At 37.7% G+C, this 18,601-nt stretch overlaps 1 long non-coding RNA gene across 1 annotated transcript; it reads right to left on the bottom strand.

Moving 5' to 3' along the window:
- Positions 1–16,362: 16,362 nt before the first annotated feature.
- On the bottom strand, positions 16,363–18,285 carry LOC120433039. Its single transcript, XR_005608267.1, has 2 exons — positions 17,423–18,285; positions 16,363–17,354 (listed from the first exon to the last, which is right to left on the bottom strand). It is a non-coding gene; the product is annotated as an uncharacterized LOC120433039 (long non-coding RNA).
- Between the last annotated feature and the right edge of the window lie 316 nt (positions 18,286–18,601).

Genomic DNA, 18,601 nt, shown 5'->3' with positions numbered 1-18,601 from the left:
GTGCTTAGACGGCATGCTAACACAAAGCTAGCAGGTGAATGCTGACCACAGCACGCAGAGCCTGATCATCAGCAGATAACTAAGGCCATCAAGCTAGTAGGATTGTACGTTTCTAATGAACTGGACCTTATATAATGCTTTTCTGTTTCACTTGAGCAGTCAAAACACTTTATACAACATACCTCATGTCTCATTTACACGAGCACTTTTTTTCTGTCTATGTGCTTTCTATCTATTATTCACACACATTCACACTGCAAGTAGCTAGTGATTGAACTACCAATCCTCTGATTAGTAGATGACCTGCTGTACCTCCTGCACTACAGCCACCCTAATTGCCATTACAGTAGAATACTGGGGATCATCATGGGCTTGTGGGCTTGGGGGTGGTAATCTGGTAAGTAATCTGCCTGATATGCTAAAATATGTTTAGTGGTAAAAAAAAAAAAAAACAGGTTGAGGATGGTCAGAGGTATGTTATTTAAAGAAAGTTTATTTTTACCATTTTCAGACATCTTTATTTATTGATGTAATTAATTCATCAACTATGCCCCATGCTACAGCGTGTAGTCTACTGCAAATCAGAACTGTTTCACCCTGTCTTTCACATGAATTTTGAGTGGTCATTATTACGCTGTTTATTGGTATGTCTGGAAATGAGATTAGAAAGGTTAGAAGAAAGTTGAAAAATCATGGCAGCATAAATCATGCAAACGGCTCAAAAAGTTTTTGACGTCTACTTTGTTTTAACTATCTCTACTGTAAGTTTTTAAAGCCATTAACCACACTCGTAAGTGATAACACATAACTGCTGAAATCATCCTTCAATAAATGATTTCATTTTGTTCTGTGAAATATAATTGAGGATGAAATGTGCAGCCCAAAACACTATAGAGCTCACTGAAGCGAACAAGATAGGATGACAATGAACTCTGAGCATTAGTCACATGTGTCCTAGAGATGAAGCACTGTACGTTTGAGAGTATCCATACCATTTTCAAACCTAAAGAGTCAGGGAATGAAGACAGAATTGAAACTGTCCTACCTGCCATTTACTGTCATTTACGGCAGACTTGGATAGACGAGAGGACGGCAAATGACCTGGAAAAGAATATGTTAGTGCCGCGGTCCTGGAGGTTCTTTGACAATGGATAAGGAAACATTAGCTACTATGGTGATACATCTTTAATGGCACTTTATGGCCCCTGTCTTCAGCTAAAACAACTGAACTGTTCTAGCAGAAACTCGGTAATATACCAAAAAAAATCAGATGAGCCATGTTCAGTGTGTCTGCATGTGTGGTGAAAAGGGAGAAGAAGAGTAAGTAAGAGGGAAAACAGCTTAGCAAAAGTGAAAAATGATTTGGAATACAGATCAACTTGATTAAAAAGTTGTTTCGATTGCAGGAGAATGGCATTATGGAGCCATCCATAACTGAAGAACACTAACAGATTGCTTGGCTTCCAGCTCATGCAATTGTTCCAAGGCTTGGAAGGAAAAAAAAAAACATGGAAGTAGCATCCAAGTAATGACATAAATAGGATTCAGAATACGACATGTACTATGAATTAATGAACAAATGGTCTTTCACAGTCTCCTCTGTTGGTTTGTTTCCAAGCTTGACGCTGAATAAACTAACATTAAATAAACTCTTCTAACACACCACTATTGCTTCATCAACTGGCCAAGTGAGAGTCTGAAGGTAAACTTTGGCTCAAATGACTCAAACAATCAAATGAGGGAAAGTGTAGAAAGTCATGTGCCGTAGAGATTGTAAATCCCCCTCAACTAAATGTGTGAAATAAATGATCTATTGCATTAGCAATGTGTTCTACCCTATGTTTTGGATCTACTCATATGCCTTTGTGTATTTCTTTAGTTCTAAGTTAGTATCATCTCTGTTAGTCTTTCTGTTACCAAGCTTCACCTCCCGTTCACTGGGAATAAACTTCTCAAAAGAATTGGAATTATTATTATTTTCATGATTGCTTGTTTAAAAAAATAGTTTGTTGCTCTGCGTTCATCTCAGCCAATCCAGATATATGAACTTCATTGTGAAATGCAATTTTATTTCCTGTTAGAAACAAATACATTAAATAATAATCAGATCTGAGAGAATAATAATCTGAAATTACTTTTCTCTACCGCCCACACCCCATATTTCACTGTGGTCTTTTTTGCCTTAAAGCAATGTTATTTTGTTGTTGTTGTTATTTTGTTTTTGTTGTGAACTACAAACTCTGACTTTCATTACATTTTTCTGCAAACTGTCAATATGTTAACCTAAGCTAATGGCAAAGCTTTATTGATGCACTTAGAACTACATTTTCTTTTAATTTCAGGCACTTCATTTGCAAATGTTGGGTAAAAGCACATTAGTGCATACACAAAAATAAATTGGTTGTAACCATTTTCGTAACCATGTTTTTCACACATCCTATAATTGGTCCAAAGCAGAAACAAACTGATTTTTTTTTATATACATACCTCAAGCCTTATTCTGACTCCAGCTTATGTTCAAAGTGGGACAGTTGCATCAGTAAATCTTCTTCTCCGAGGAGGTCGAAAGGTGGAAGGAATCAATGCCACTGAATCATCCTAGAGCATGAGCGAGAAGGAGGGGTGAAATGGAGAGATAGAACAGGGGTCGGGTGATAGTAGACTTAGAGAGGAGGGTAGCTGGGTCACCATTAACCAACAGGACAAAAAGGCCGCCGGGACCTTCGATTATCCCCAGGATCAGTCAACAGTGATTCGATGAAGCTCTCTGAGGGTGTGACAGTGAGTGGTGTTTGTAGGGCAAAAGTAAGGGATGCTAGGGAATGTCTGTCTGTATTGAGGATGAAGCTGAGAAAAAAAATACAAAAAAGAGAAGGTGACAAGAAGAAAACACTACTTTAGCAATAGTGGAAAAAAACCCCAATCACTGGCATGAAAATATTTCTTACATTTCTTTTAGGATACAGAAAAAGACAAAGGCTGACAACAAATACAGATAAGTACTAACACTACAAGCTGCAAATATAAAGATAAGTAAGGTCAAAAGTTCAGGTGGTGATAGACATGCTGTAATAAAGCTGCAATAAAGCTATTGTTAAATATTTAATTATTGTATAAACTCTTCTAAAGCACTTTTTCTTTGCCAAAGACAAAGAAAAAGTGTGTGCATTCAATCACTCAAGGGAAAGAGGATCCAAGTGAATGAAGTAAGAGATGGATAACACTGGACCCTTTTGCCCTGTTCCTTTGTAAACTGAGTAGGATGAAGTCTGTAACCCACTGACATTTTCACATACGAGTGTGGAGTGTGGTGAGAGAATTAAAAAAAGAAATACATTTTGGCACCGAGACAGACTTGTCACTGGTCCCTTACAGACCAGTAAACACAACATACACTGTGTGATTATCCTTAAGTTTGTAAATTTGTTTGATTTGGGCAATAGGGAGTCTCTTTCTCTGTGAAATAGTGATTGAAAAAGTGCAAGACAAAAATGAACAGAATATTTCTGATGATGCTTTCAGGGGTTCAATACATGAGGCTGCACTGGAATGAAATGTAGCGCCACAGATTAGCGTACCCCAAAAAAAGCCTTTCATCTCGACTTGCTAAGGGCCCGGGGCTAGCTCCAGCCATTTTGGTGCCCACCCACACAGGTAAATGGATATATAGTCTAATATCACAGGTTTTTTCAGCAAATAGTTATTTTTAGTCATTTAAATAAATTACCCCTTATATGTCCAGAAGGAAAAGTGCCATGGTTTATTTGAGAGAAGAAAACTGTTTACCTACAATGCATTAAGCCTACATCCAACAATAATACACTAAACATGTCTGAATTACTGGTTGCCTGTGTTACTTTAGCTTATACTTTATTTTAAAACATAAAATACAGTATAGGACCAAGACTTTCTTATCATTTTTTAACCTGTTAAAGCCTGAACAATGAAATAATTGCCAGAAGATTCTAATGTTCTTTATTTATTGCTTACAAATGTATTTAATTTGGGGTTTATTTGGCTGAAAAAAAATCATATTGATGATGTGTAAGTCTCAAAAACTCATGTATCCAATTTGATACACTAGGATTTAAGGGGCTAAGTGAGCGCGAGTAAGAATCAGATGGTCTCAGTAGAAAGATGGCTGTCAAGAAGCCATTATTAAGAAAGGCAAAGGGGGAGAAAAGGCTGAGATATGTCAAATTACACAAGACCTGGACTGAAAACTGACAACAGATCGTGTGGAGTGATGATTCCGAATGTGAAATGTTTTGGTTCCAATAGTCGTCAGTATGTACAGAAAAGGTCAGGAGAGCAGTGACAAAGTGAGTACAGCTATCTGTAAAACAGAAAAGGTTCTGTCATGGTTTGGTGTTTAGTGGTGTTTGGGTTCTTGTCAAAACTGTTGGAATTATTATTACAGAAAAGGGCAGTCAGATTTTGATCCACTATGCAAAAACATCTGGAGAGAGTTTGAGCTTCATTTTTCATTGTGACTATGGCTCCAAACATACTGCCAATTAAGTAAAAATATACCTGGATAGAAGACTATCAGTCATGGACTGGCCTCCCCAGATCCCAGATTGTCACCGTGAGATCGTCTTAACAGAACAAAAGACAGTCAACATGCGAAATAAAGATTTGAATATCATTCAGGAAGCCTGAAAAACTATTCCTGAAGACTATTTAATGACAATGACAAGTTAGCACATAGTACATTTCGTTACATGAAATTACAAGAAAGACTGTGTTGAAGAATAAAGGAGGTCACGCTGTCATGGTTCTAGGTCATTTGACCCAGCTTTTTGAGTTTATTATATTTTTGTGATTCTTGGTGTTGTAATGATTTAGTTTTCTACTATTTAGCATTAAGTTCAGTCTTTTTGATTGAGAGTTTGTCGTTAATTTCTGCTTTTATTTTCTCTTGTCTATTATGTTCCCTTTGTGTCCCATCTTCATATCCATGCTGCATTTATACATGCAGTATGTTATCTATGAATAAAGCAAATATTATTGCAGACAAAATATTTACACTAATCTGCCTTCAAATTTAAGCAGAAAGCTGAAAGATTATATATATTATTTTCCCTCATTAAAAGCCAAGTCCTAGGTTACAGACACACCTGTGCACAAACAATATATTCCATATTACAAAGTATCACAGTGTAATTCATATCATACTAATGTTTGCAAACAGCATCTATAAGCTGATTAAATATATTTGAGTTTCAGTTGGCACAGGGTGAGAAACAATGAGACTCTCTTCTATAGTCTCTTCATTGTATCAGTCATTTACTGCACTGTGAGCAGTTTTTTTTTTTTTTTTTTCGAAATGTATGGGGCTCATTAGTAGCAGATCAGAAGCAATGACAAAAAAATGTTTTTCCTCTTCCTCCTTTGGCTGCCACCAGATACTGACAACCTGGTTGACCTTCTAGTTAGCCTATGTAGTAATTCGGTCCTGCTCCTGCCAACTCTGCTTTATATTAACAAAATACTTTGTGACTTTAAAATACGATTAAAATTTAAGCAGTGTGACAAAGTTTAGTTCAGCTAGCAGTACAGAGGTTGGCTGATGAACACAGGTTTTTCTACTTGTTGTGTACCACAGCTGTATAGGTGTTTACTGCTGACATAGTGTAATGCAACTAACCGCACCCAAGACCATAATCTACCTGCTGACTTCCACATTTCATGTACACAATACTATAGAGCTCAGTGGAGGGTTTTGGAACCAATAAAGTTTGCTCATGTACCAGAAGAAGACAGTATATTCCTTATGATGCTCTAAAGTCTTTTATCCCTGTGATAGTATTCCTGCTGGAAGATGTTTTTGTTAGATGGCTTTTAGTGTTAGTATTTTGCACAAAATGAAGCATATATGAGTAAATGTTTGTTTATTTTACTGTTGCTTTAAAGTTAAAATCAATTTGAGTGCTGTGAATTAAATTTATTTCATAATGCAGTTTATTCTGTTTGAGTGCAGCTCACTTTCTACATTTTCTTTTTATTGCTTTTTGCATAGTTTACAGTCCTTGTTCCACTTATCTTTCCACCATTTCACTTGTCCTCTGTTCCTGTGACTATTTTGAGTGAACAGAATCATAAAATAGGCAAACAATTTAATAAATATTTCATGTTTTCTTTTATTGTTGCTTTATGATAATCTAAGAATTTGGATTCTTCAGGTTAATTAGCTGTGTAACTTTAATTACCTGTCATCCGTGACAGTTCCTTTTGCATTTACTGAATAGTAAATAAGAAAGTGCTTAACTTTTAAGATTAAAAAACAAATCAGCATATTTTAATCACAATAGGCATTACGTTTCTGGGGTGCAAAGGTTTTAGATTTATTTTTTCAAAGCTGTACTTCATTCATGAGAATGATGGCTCACATGAATGTTCACATGAACCTCCCAGAGGTGCTTTTTTTGCCAAGCACTGTTCTGCACATTCGCCGACCCTCTGTCCTTTACCATTCACACTCAACTCCAGATGATACACAGGTTCAGACTGTCTGTCGTCAGCAAAAATCAGAAACAGAGAAAGGTAAAAAGCTATATAAGTAGGACCCAGATCATTGTGTGTGTGTGTGTGAATGTTCATCCGTGAGTGTGGATACGAATAAAACTGTACCTATGTCTTTCTAGGAAGAGAGAACAATTTGATGTGAACGTTTTGGTGTTGTGACACAATGTGATATCTGCAGTGACCCAAAAATTGGCTGCGGTGCAAACAGCAGGTGAGTGGAAGCTGAGGCAATAGACGAAAGAGAGCCAGGAACAGACAGAGTGGTGGATACACTATATGTTTAGCTGCCAGCAGGATTAGTGTGGCTCAGTATCTCTTCACTTGGTTCTCAGCTCTTCTCACCACCTTCTCTACCCTGTGGTTCCTCAGGTCATACAGTCTGAACTGTTCCGCTGGGTGTCTTCACTGAAATGTTGGAGAAAGAGAAGACAGAAAGTGGAACGAAGGTCATGTGGACAGCATGTGGACTATATTAAGTTTTGCATGAATTTATTTCCAAGGTTTAAAAGCTATTGTTTTAATGGCTGCTTTTCTTCCTGAATACATTTTTTTTTTACCTAACTTTAAAATTGCAAATCTGTAACAACACCAAGAGCCATTTCGAAAACATATAGGAGCTTTTGTTATTGTGAATAATTTGTACATGTTTACATCTGGGTTGAAATCTATGTATTTTGATCATTTTGAGTTTAAATCATGTCATATTTTATTGTACTTTAATAGTTTATGATTAAATATAATGCCATACTTTATTAAAGGCCTTCAAGGAAAGTCACGTCCTCATAAGGTCAAGTCTTGGTAATGTCAGTAGGCAGTTATTTTTCACTGTTTTCAAGATTCTTTATATTCAGGATACTTTAAATGGAGAGTCTCTCCTTTATAAAGGAGAGACTCTCCATTATGTTTCTGATTCTATGTAATGTCATTCTATGTGTGACTGACCGTTTTTTTCAAATCAATATTAAATCAGTGTCACCATAACTCCATGTCTAAGGGCAGGGGTCCCAACCTGGGACTGTGAAAACCCATAGGAAACAAGGGGGGAGATAAATGCAGGTCTACTGCAGTGTATTGTGTTATTTATTTTTCTGGAAATATCAAACTAAATTACATATCCCAAGGGAATTTATAACGAAAACGTTTAATAAACTGATTTAATTAAATATAAATTTTAAAGAAGCTTTTCTTAAAAAAAAAATTTAAACCAGGGCTGTTGGAAAAAAAGTTCATACAGAGACAAAGAAGAAGAAATTAAGAACTAGAAGAAGAATTCAACTGAAATTACATCAACAGCTACATAAAATATGGTTTTGGTGCTTTGGGGGAGGGTACTGCTATGCTTCAAAATTACTTTGGCACCTAGAGAATAAACATACTACTCTAAAGGACAAGCCAGTAGATTATTTAGAGAAAAATCTGAACAAGACAGTCAGAGAAAAGTGCTAATGCTTGCAAGCTCCAAAGGTGGAAGTGGAGCTTGCAGAGGCTTCTTTGGAGAGCAGCTGGTTCTTCCAGGGACAAAAGAACATTTGTTTAGAACATTTTGGGTGCACTCCTCTCTATCATAACACAATTAAGAAAAGAAATGAGCCAGGTGTTTGAAAGACTCCAAGTGGTGTGCCATTCAGCTGGACGGGTGTATTTGAGCTCTGTCAGCCGCTATCAGTGTTTTTCTCTGAGAAACGTGCCCCACTGACCAACCGCTTCAAAAACTGTGGCTGTGTAGCAAAACTGTTGAATTTTTGTGACATATTTGCACTTTAAGGTAACATATCAATAGTATTTGTGGCCAGTAAAACTGTTGCTTTTAAGCAAAGTTCAATTTATGCACAAAAAGACTGTTTCAGACACACACAAAGTAGATGGAATACGAGGCATTCAAGCACCTGACTTGTACTCATTATCAGCTGTGTTTAAAACATGTTTTCTCCATGCAGACGACATGAGAATTAGAAAGGAGTGGATGTGTGATCCTTGTTTTCCCTAAACTATCAACTGAATCATCTCTCATACATGTTGAAACAATACCTACTGGAGTTAAAAAAAAAATGATAGAGGACCACAGATGCTCAAGCTATCCAATCCTTCTGGATTAAACTTAAAATGAAATACCACAAATCCACTAACCGCATTGTCCATCCACATACTTGGACACACAGTTCTTTTTTGCTTTGACAGCGACCAAAACAAGCCTTCGCAGCAAAGTGGATGTTAAAAGCACACTGCACTTGTCACTCACAAACATAGTACCGTGCCATGACCACCTCCTCGATAGGAAAACAGGAATCAGGGCCGAGGGCTTGCATTGTTGGTGAGTTAGTATTGATTTTCATGTGGGCTGTGCACTGTTTAAGGAAGAATTTTGCTTCTACTGGGCTTTATATATCTTAACATGACAGTAGTAGTAGATTACTAGCAGATCTGTAATGCTGTTCCCCCTCTTTCTTATATTATCACCTGAAATATGACAACTATTATGCTGCCTGTATGGTGATAAAGGTTAGAAACCCTTGCTTTAGGGTGATGCTACAGTGCGGGTCTATCATAAGACTTTCAGCGCATGCTTTTGACTGTTTTGACTTTTTAAATACAATAATCACTTTACACTTAGTTTGACATCTGTTCTGGAATCCAGCGGAGGAAGAAACTTCAAGACTAAACACACTGGTATTAAAACAGTTTGTCGTGCCATCTTTGAGAAGAGGCAGTAGGTGGGAGTAAAAAAACTAAAGAAAAACAGAGAATGCAAAAGAAGTGGGTTGAAAAGAGGAGAGGAAAAAAAGATGCATCTGAGGATAACTGAAAAACTTTCTGTTGTAACATAGTCAAATGAATTAATATTAGATATAATTATCACTATTCTGGGTATCATTGTCAAGCATACGGAGCACAAGAAGTTAATGATGACATCTATATGGATAAAAGACAACAAAGTGCTTTACTGTAGCTCAACCTGCTTTTAGTGTGATTTAATGTGTGAACATCTTAAATTAGAGTTTATGGGGTTTGAAGGGAAAAAAGTCACTTTCAAAGTAAATGTGAGAGGAAAATACAGAGAATAATAACATGTGGGTACTTTAACAGATATATACATACATTTTTATGTTGTTCATCCACTTTGGTAGAGAGAAGTTGATGCTGCTGGAATGATTTTACAATGGAGCAGAAAGTCACTTCTCTGCTTCATCCTATTCAAGCATGATCAGTGTTAATATAACACCCACATAGTTTTATAGTGATAATAACATGGTAGCCAAACTGGGCTTTAATTTAATCCTATCAATGTATCCACCTCTCTGCCAAAATACACAAGCACATCTCTATCTACATGGGTCTGACAATTTTTTATGGTATTTGTTAATAATAAACAACATTTGCTGTGCTATGAAAATGCATTTCTGGTTATGCAGAATCATGAGACATTTTGGTGCTACAAATCAAAGGTTTATTTATTTTTTGTTTAAAGTTAAAGTATCTGCAAAGGAACCCTGGAGCTAGACTGCTGTTCCAACCGGGAACACCCCTTACCCCCCGGTCATCTAGCCATCGCAACTTCGCCCGAGTTAAAGTTGCTCAAATCCTTAAGCTTACCCTCCATGAGGGAAGATATGGACACAGTGAAGTCAATTTTAGCTCATGTTTGAGTTTAACATCACTTTCAAATAAATGACTCAAGTGTGCAACATACAATATAATAAGAGTATGGACGCTCCCTAGTTGTTTTTCACAATCCGAGTTCCTTTCTTTATGAAGTACACATGCATAAATCCACCTAAACATCCCCACCTGATATGGATGTCTTTTTTTAGCATTTGTTTTAGTGTTTATTGACCTTTAAAGACCTCACTCTCAGATGGCAGGAGACACCTATACATCAATGATACCCTTCTCCTAATCTTCTGTCTTACACAGCTTTGATACTGATGCCATGTACTGCATACTGAGAACTTGTATTATACATAAAAACACTTTGGCTTACACAGCCCATATACAAACACACACATTTTCAAGTTCAAACAAGTGCATGAACACATATACAGAGGGTCATCGTAGTCTCTTAGGACTAACAAGGAAACGATCTCTTTGTATAGGCAGATGTAATTTCCTTTCCCATTTCCTCTGCACGGACAGCAATTACTGATCCTCAGCCAGGCAGTGATAGAAGCTAATATTGCACCGATATGATAATCACCGGCTTATTGGACAGCACATTAGAAGAGTGTTTGGTCGTCAAGGCAGAAGGGACAGATGGGGGAAGTAGAAACTGGACACACATACAGAACTGTACGAAGATGGGTGCACACACTGAAATACACGAATACACTAACTCTGTCTTATTTTCTATATATGTTACTCATGAAAGTGAAACGGTAGTGTAGATAGAGAAAGGTGGGCGAGGATGTGAACGCACTGAGAGATAGGACAGACAGAGGAAGATGGTGCCGAGATGAAATCAGGAGGAAAAATTGAGACCTGAAAAATCAGCAGATAAAGGAAACCGATGAATCTGATGACTGTGTAAAATATACTTGTGCATTTTGTGAGGATTCCCATGCATGAGTGCCTATCCTGTACAGTACAGATGGCTGCTAGTGTTTCAGAAAAGATACACATGACTGCACATACAGATTTTGTTTACAAGTATTCAATGCATGTTACTGTACTGTAGGTAAAAGAGAAAGATGGTGTGGAATTTGCCTGGAAGACTTAAAAACAGTGTGACTGGTGAATTTGTTGTGTTATTTTTCATTGACATGAAGACTCAATAGAGAGCACTGAGTAGGTGCTTTATTAAGAGATAATGGTCACATTTAAGGGTTCCTCTCAGTATTTGTGTTGCTGTGTGTCCTGAAACATCTGCCAATGACACATTAAAACAAAATTGTTGGCCTCCTTAATTTTTCATAATTAATTAGAACTTCAATCCTCTGTTAGGGTTGAAAGTATTACAACAATTTTTTTCTGTACATCTGGAATTAATCAATTTTCTGAAATAAATTTTAATAACTGAATTGAATAAACTGATATGTTACAGTAGGGAATTAACTGGACTTTTTGATTAAGTGAGTTATTAGATGTTTATCTTTATTTCTTGTTGTTTATAACTAAATTTCAGCTCTTCCACTGCTTCTTACATCCAACCTAACCCTAATTTTCTAATAAAAGAAGGAAGCGTTCCTGCTCATGTTGTGCAGAATTTCCTTCTTAAATATAGGAAATAAGTTTTCAAAATTAGACTGTAGATTATCATGCCTAATGTAAAATAACAGAAAAAATGTAACTGAATAATGCATAATGAATAATGAATGTGATACCTTGAGAACATGGACATGTAGCACTGGTTGTTGCCAGTATTTTTAACAGAGGAATCAAGGATCTGCAGTCTGGGGGTTTTTCATAAACTTGTGCCTCCTTATCTTCTCTGAAATCAACATTATGCCATATTAAAAAAGTTGGCGGCAGCCAGTGCTATCCTTCAGCCTCCCAGTAGACGCACCAGTGGTTTGAATTTCAAAAACTAAAGTAACCTTGTTCTCAAGTTATCACATTTACAGGATTTTCTGAAACTTTGACCACGGACTTCTTCAACATTTTTAGCAGCTACACTTATGGTATCAATTTCAAAATTCTAGGAGCTAAGCTGTGATGTTAGCTAGCTGCATATTTCTCTTTCTGGGTGATGTAAACAATTTTTTTATATTATTTTATTTTAATCAACCAAAACATAATTTCCGGAAACTGCCTTTTTCCCCCACTCAGTTCTCTGAGGAACATTATGCAAGTGATGTATTGATTTGATGTTTTATTCCATTATATTCAAGAAAAGGCAAAAAGAAAAAAATAAATATTAAAAAAAAGCAGGCATCTTTACAGTGGATGAATAAGTAGTACTTACTATCTCTTAATCATGGCACGTGCGAGTGAGTTGGATATATTAGGGAGCAATGATTTTAAGGTTAACTGTGTTTTTAGACTCTTAGCTGTTTTTTGGGGGGGTGGGTCCACCAGTCCACTTGGTGTTTAATTAACCCAAGTTAATTAATTGGGATAGCAATTTTCACATTGCTATCCCATTTAAGTGTAGATGGAATCAAGATTGAAAGATTTTAGCAGTAGTTAGTACAAATTCCAAATATAGAAAAAGCTTTTTTTCAAATAGGCGAGATGTGTTTCTTAGTGAAAATAGCTTGGCAGAAATGTAGATCAAATAAGTACCCAGAATGTTATTGACCCAAATATGATTTTGGTCTTGTGTCCAAAGCTGAAATACAACATAGCTATACGAATAGTTATCGTCCACCCAGATAAACAGACAAAGCTAAAGAATAATACCATTTTCAAAGCACAAAGTTTTACAATAGCTTTGTTAAATATTAATTTCAAATTAGATGTTAGGGGTCTGTTAAGATACAGAGACTTCAAATGCATTTTAAAATCAGGCTGCGTTGTTTGAACATGAATGCGCTGTGTGTGGTTTTCAGGCTTTCTGAAAAGTTCATTCTTGAGTCTCTCTAGCTTCTCTGGCATTCCCAGCAGTTTCCTGGTGCAGCGTTACAGTCAGGAAGGCTGCCTTACTGAGTAAAGGTTTAATTGAGGACCCTTGAAGTATTTGTGCTGCAACTGTCAACTATTAACCTCAGTAATTAGAGTTTATGATGCTAATGTTCTCTTGCTGCTTCACAACCACAGCGCCCACCAGGCTGCTGAGTGACACTTGAGGGGGCAGGAGTGAGTGACAGCAGAGAAGAGGAGCAGACAGGCTGACCAGATGGCTGGAGCTGTAGTGCCTGCAGTGCTGTGGCTTAATACCAAAGGAGAATGTTCAAGAGAGAAGTGGTGATGAAACATAGGAAAGCATCATTTGGGAAAACGTTTCACTCAGACATTCAGTTTACAGTCCAAACCAGAGTTTGTTTTGAAGTTTTGAATAACTGCACAATAATAATTTTAGGATTTTAATAAACAAGCTACTGCTGAAAAAGAAATGCATCCAAAGTGTAGCGATAATATGTGTGATTTGACAAAATTTGAGGGATCTTCCTCCTCAGCTACTATACCACTCTATACTGCTACCTTGTTTCACTCATCAAATGTGAGTTTGACAAATCACATTTGAATGACTTATTCTGCTTTTATGAAAACACAGAGCAAAAGGACACTTTGCCATGGTCCTGAGTCTGGTGACTCAGTATTATTGTTAATATTTGTTTCAGTTTAATTCTTGTTGTGTTTCTGGAGAATTTCTACTTCTTAGGTTTAGGCTCCCGTGCTTCCTCTGTCCTGTGTCTCCGTGCCTGTCGTGTGCTCCTTGTTTTATTTTGACATTCCCTGTTCAGTCTCTGTCCTTTTTTCTGTGCCTGTCCGGGTCCCCCGTCTCCTGTCTAGTCATCTCAGTCTTCCCTCTGTATCGTGTCAGCTCGTGTCTCTGATTCTGTGTCTGTAAGTTCAGTCGTGTGTTTCCGTTTTACTTTGAATGTCCGTGTCTGTTATCAATGTATTCAGTTTTGCTTCCCTTGTCTCATCTTGCCCAATTAGTCCCAGCTGTGTTTCCCTTCTGTCTCCCGTTTCCTGATTACTCAGCTGTGTATTTTAGTCCCCTGCTTGTTGTCACATCGTACACTCTCTTTGTGCTGTTTTCTCCCATCATGTTTCAAGCCTGTGTTTCCTAGTGTCTAGTTTCCAGTGTCAGTTTAGTTTAGGTTTCATGTTTGAGGTTTCGTTTTGTTTTGTGAAGTTTGGTTCTTTGATGAGTTGTTTTTCCCAGCGAATAAAGCTGCACCTTAAGTCAACCTTCCGTCTGTGAGTCCTGCACTTGGGTCCTCCTTCCTGCCTGCCACACAGCACACACCGTGACACTCTTAAGCTTTCAAGTCGTCAGAGTTAAACTTGGGCCTCACATCTCAATTAGAAACAAAAACGCATAGTTCCCTCATGGTTCCTGTTTATTTTGCCTGTTCTGTTTCAGCCCCTCCCCTCTGTTGTTTACCTAAGTCTTACCTTAAATTTAAAAAGAGGTTTCCCGACTATATCAGCTAATCCCGTTTCCTACATTGTTAAAATTTGACCTCTTCTTGCCTTTATGCCAGCCTTATTCATATTATAATCTCTGAATTCGTCCTGCATTCCTCGTGTTCCACTGTTGAAATTGTGTTTATGTTGTATATATACATTTTTCTTTGTAAATATATTTTGATAAACAACTTTTACTGCAGTGGCAATTTAAGAATCACTAGAATGTTTTGTATTTGAATATTTTTAAATAACCATTCATCAGACAATGAATAAGAGCAGAAGAACATACGTTTTTGCTGTTTATGTCATCTCAGTATATACAGTAATAAAATCAAGATAAAAACAACTACATGATAAATTAACATGTCTGTGTTTTTATATGCGAGCAAAGCGAACAAGTGCTGCAGGCCTGGCAAAAACCACCTGTAGGGCTGGTTTTTGCAAATTAATTTAATGGAATATGCAATAGTTGTTAGCTGAATTATTTTAATGAATGAGGTTTAATACTCACTTGGAGGTGAGGTATAATCCTCATTTTGTGTTGTTGCAGTGTATTTTTGAACTACTAAGTCAAAAAATGCTGACTTTTCTAAAACAGTTGACGCTGTTGCAGGATTTCCTTCCTGGCAGGGGCCTTTCCAGTTCTACTGACCAAGCATTCACACGTAGCATTTAGTGCATTTTTCATCTCAAACACACACACACACACACACACACACACACACACACACACACACACACACACACACACACACACACACACACACACACACACACACACACACACACACACACACACACAATTGCTTCAGCTGCAGCAGATGTGTTGCTTTCTGCCTCTATTAAAAAGGTGCTGATTTTCTAAATAAATCTAAAATTAATTTAGAAAAGTATGAAGAGATCAAACATGTAATAGACCTATCCTTATTCGTGACTAGTCATATGCTCCCTATGCCTTTTCATTTGAACACACTCTGCGTAGCCTTATTTCTAATAACTTCATTTAACCAGTTACAAGGGTAACCTGGACAAAAACAACACATTACACATACAATTATAAAATGAAAAAAGTCAAATAACTTATTCACAGAGTAATCAAATAATTTATCAGTTAAAACATTTGCATGCCAATCTTTGACTGTTTAAAATATTAACCCTTGTTAGAGCAAACAATGTCAGAAAAGAAAAGATACTCAGGGTTTTGTTGAACTTTATTCATAATACAGGCCACTGGATCGTTTTACCAGGTTTGTTTACCCTCAGTAGTTATTCAAGCTAATTCACTAACAACCAGACACACAGTTAACTTGGTCCTGCCAGCAAATCATATAGTATTGCACTCCATAGTAACCAAGGTTGTCAATACTGAGTCTTTTAAGCTGACATTAAAAATAAGTTGTTATTATGTATGTACAGGTCCACAAAGGTGAAAATAAGATTAACTTGTACCTGAATGATGGGGCGAGAAATGTATGCAGAAGGAAAGGGGCACCTGTCATCATTTCTCAACCATGTGGGGCCAGTGTTATGGCACGGGCAGTGGAACCAGTCATTAGTGTTTATTGATGATGTGACTACTTATATAAGTGGTAGAATGAATTCTGAAGTTTACAGAGCTATACTGTGCTCAGATTCAGCTAAAAGCTGCAGATCTGATTGGACAATGCTTCACAGCGGAAATACATAATTCTGCAAAAGCAACCCACGAGACAAGAGTTTCTCAAGGCAAAGAAAAGGGATATTCTGATATCGACAAGCATACTTGTCAAGAGTGTATTCTTAATAAGACATTCTTCAGGCTGAATAAAGACACTCAAACAGTTAGAATGTAATAACATTAACGTGCACGGGTGAGAACTCTGACGAGACTCACGCACGGGTGAGGACTCTGGCGAGACCCACACCCTGAGTGCAGGCACAGTTCTTTATTTATAGGTTACATCGCGTATGCAAATACGTCACATTTCCTCTTTTACAAATTCCTTTAAACCAACAGTTGTATATGTGTGTGTGTGTCTGCTTCTTTCTAAAAGACGTGGCGCTGACTTAATCTTTTGTGGTTAGGGAGTCGCGCATCTGTTTTCCTGTTGTGGTTTAGGTGCCTCATCCGTTTTCTATTGTAGTCTGGGTGACCCGCATCTGTTTCCTGCTTAAACTATATGTATTGCAGAGTTCACTGTCGGGTTGCATGACAATGGAGCAATACATCGAATCTTGTGACATGGAGAAGTACAGCAAATTCTGTGAAATATATAAACACTTTACAATATGCTTGAATATTAAAAGATAATAAAACAAAGAATAAAACACATAAAAAACATAGAATCTCATAACATTCCCTCCTGTTGTTAATATATTTCACTCATACTTCATAGGCTTCAGTAGACAATCACTTGTTTGCACATTTTCAATTGCTAGTCATGTTAAGTACAGGAAATTTTTAAACACAGTCTTCTTCTTCCTCAGTTGCTATCGGGCTATAAGCTTGTGCCAGGAAGATTCCGGTTGCAGTGTCTTATTTGGATAAACAAAAGATACACCCTGCTTTTCTGGGACTCTAAGTCTCCATAGGCAGACCATGGTCATGTTATGGGCTAGTTCGGGCGGTGTGACCGGAAGTGTTGTTAAGTTCTTTATTGGTTCTTTTGGAGCACATGCACGCAGACTTGTATTCATTACTGTTTCTAGAGTTTGTAGTAGGTTTACAAAGAATGCCATTTCAATTTTGTTATGAGGTACATAATTATGCATTAGTTGGCATTCCTCTGACCAGCATCGTCGTCGAGTCCTGTTGGGGACTGGGTCCTCTCCATCTGAAATGTCTGAATGTTCATTTTGCACGTCTATGTCAGGCATTGTTTGTGAGTGTCTGAGTAGTTACTTGAGTGATGGGTTGCTCTTCTGGTTTTGCAGGTTGGACTGATCTTCCTTTACTCTACCGGGCAGGTGGGGCTAGGTCGGTGCTCGGGCTACAATGGGGTTTCTTCAGGTCGACCAAGTTCACCAGATCACCTAGTGTGTTGACTGAAAGCGAGAAGTCAAGAGGGCGGGTATACCCAATCTGCCCTCTCCTCCACTTACAGATCACTAGATGACAGGTGAACTGGCGTCTGGGCTTGTGTCCCCTTGTACTTTTTTTGGTGTGGCTCTGGTGGATCCACGAAGGTCTTTCAGCGGTCTTGCACGCTGTTGGCGTCGTTAGCAGGACCTGAAAAGGGCCCTCCCACCTCGGTGAGCTCCAGTTTTTCCTCTGGAGAACCTTGATCAGGATCCAGTCGCCTGGTTTCAACCTGGAAGAGACTGGAGAAGAATCATTCGGCAGTTGGTTGCTCAGAACTATTTCTTTGTTCTCTAGCAGTTTTGTCATCCATTCTGCTAGGGTTGTTTCTCTAACTGATTTGTCTATTGGTTCACTGGTGATGGGCAGAGGAAAAGGTCTACCATGTACAATTTCAAATGGTGTCAGTTTCTGCAAGCATTGGGTTAATCTCATCCACATTTTTACTAGGCCTATACACTCAGGCCATGGCCTTCCTGTTTCTTCCATGCATTTTCTAAGCCTCTGTTTTATTGTGCCGTTTGTCCTTTCTACTAGGCCGGCACTTTGAGGATGATAAGCACAGTGATATTTGATGCTGAATCCTAGTGCTTCAGAGACTTTGCTGATTACCTCATTGACAAAGTGTGTCCCATTATCTGATCTTATCAGAGTGGGGATGCTATATGTTGGAATAAAATGGTTACATAAGCATTTTTCTGAAGTTTCGAAATTTAGAGTGTGTTCGAAATTTAGAGTGTGTTTTGGAGATTATATCTCCTATCCCTCCTGTTGACGCATGGAGAGTAACTCCATGTGTCACTAAGGCTGCTGTTTTGTGTAGAGATTTTGGAAGTATTGGTTTTCCTTCACAAATCATCAAGTCATCTTTTAGTTTCGCTCCGCATTTCAGCCATTTCTTTTGCTCAGCTGTGGGAGCTGCTTTTTGTTCATCCTTTGTCAGTAAAATTGTTTCCCTTTGTAATTTCATAGTCATTCTTCTGATGTGCTGCACACTTGCAA

This window comes from Oreochromis aureus, linkage group 15 (genome assembly GCF_013358895.1).
Source record: "Oreochromis aureus strain Israel breed Guangdong linkage group 15, ZZ_aureus, whole genome shotgun sequence".
In the NCBI taxonomy this organism is placed as follows: Eukaryota; Metazoa; Chordata; class Actinopteri; order Cichliformes; family Cichlidae; genus Oreochromis; species Oreochromis aureus.
This window is presented reverse-complemented; position numbering and strand designations above follow the sequence as displayed.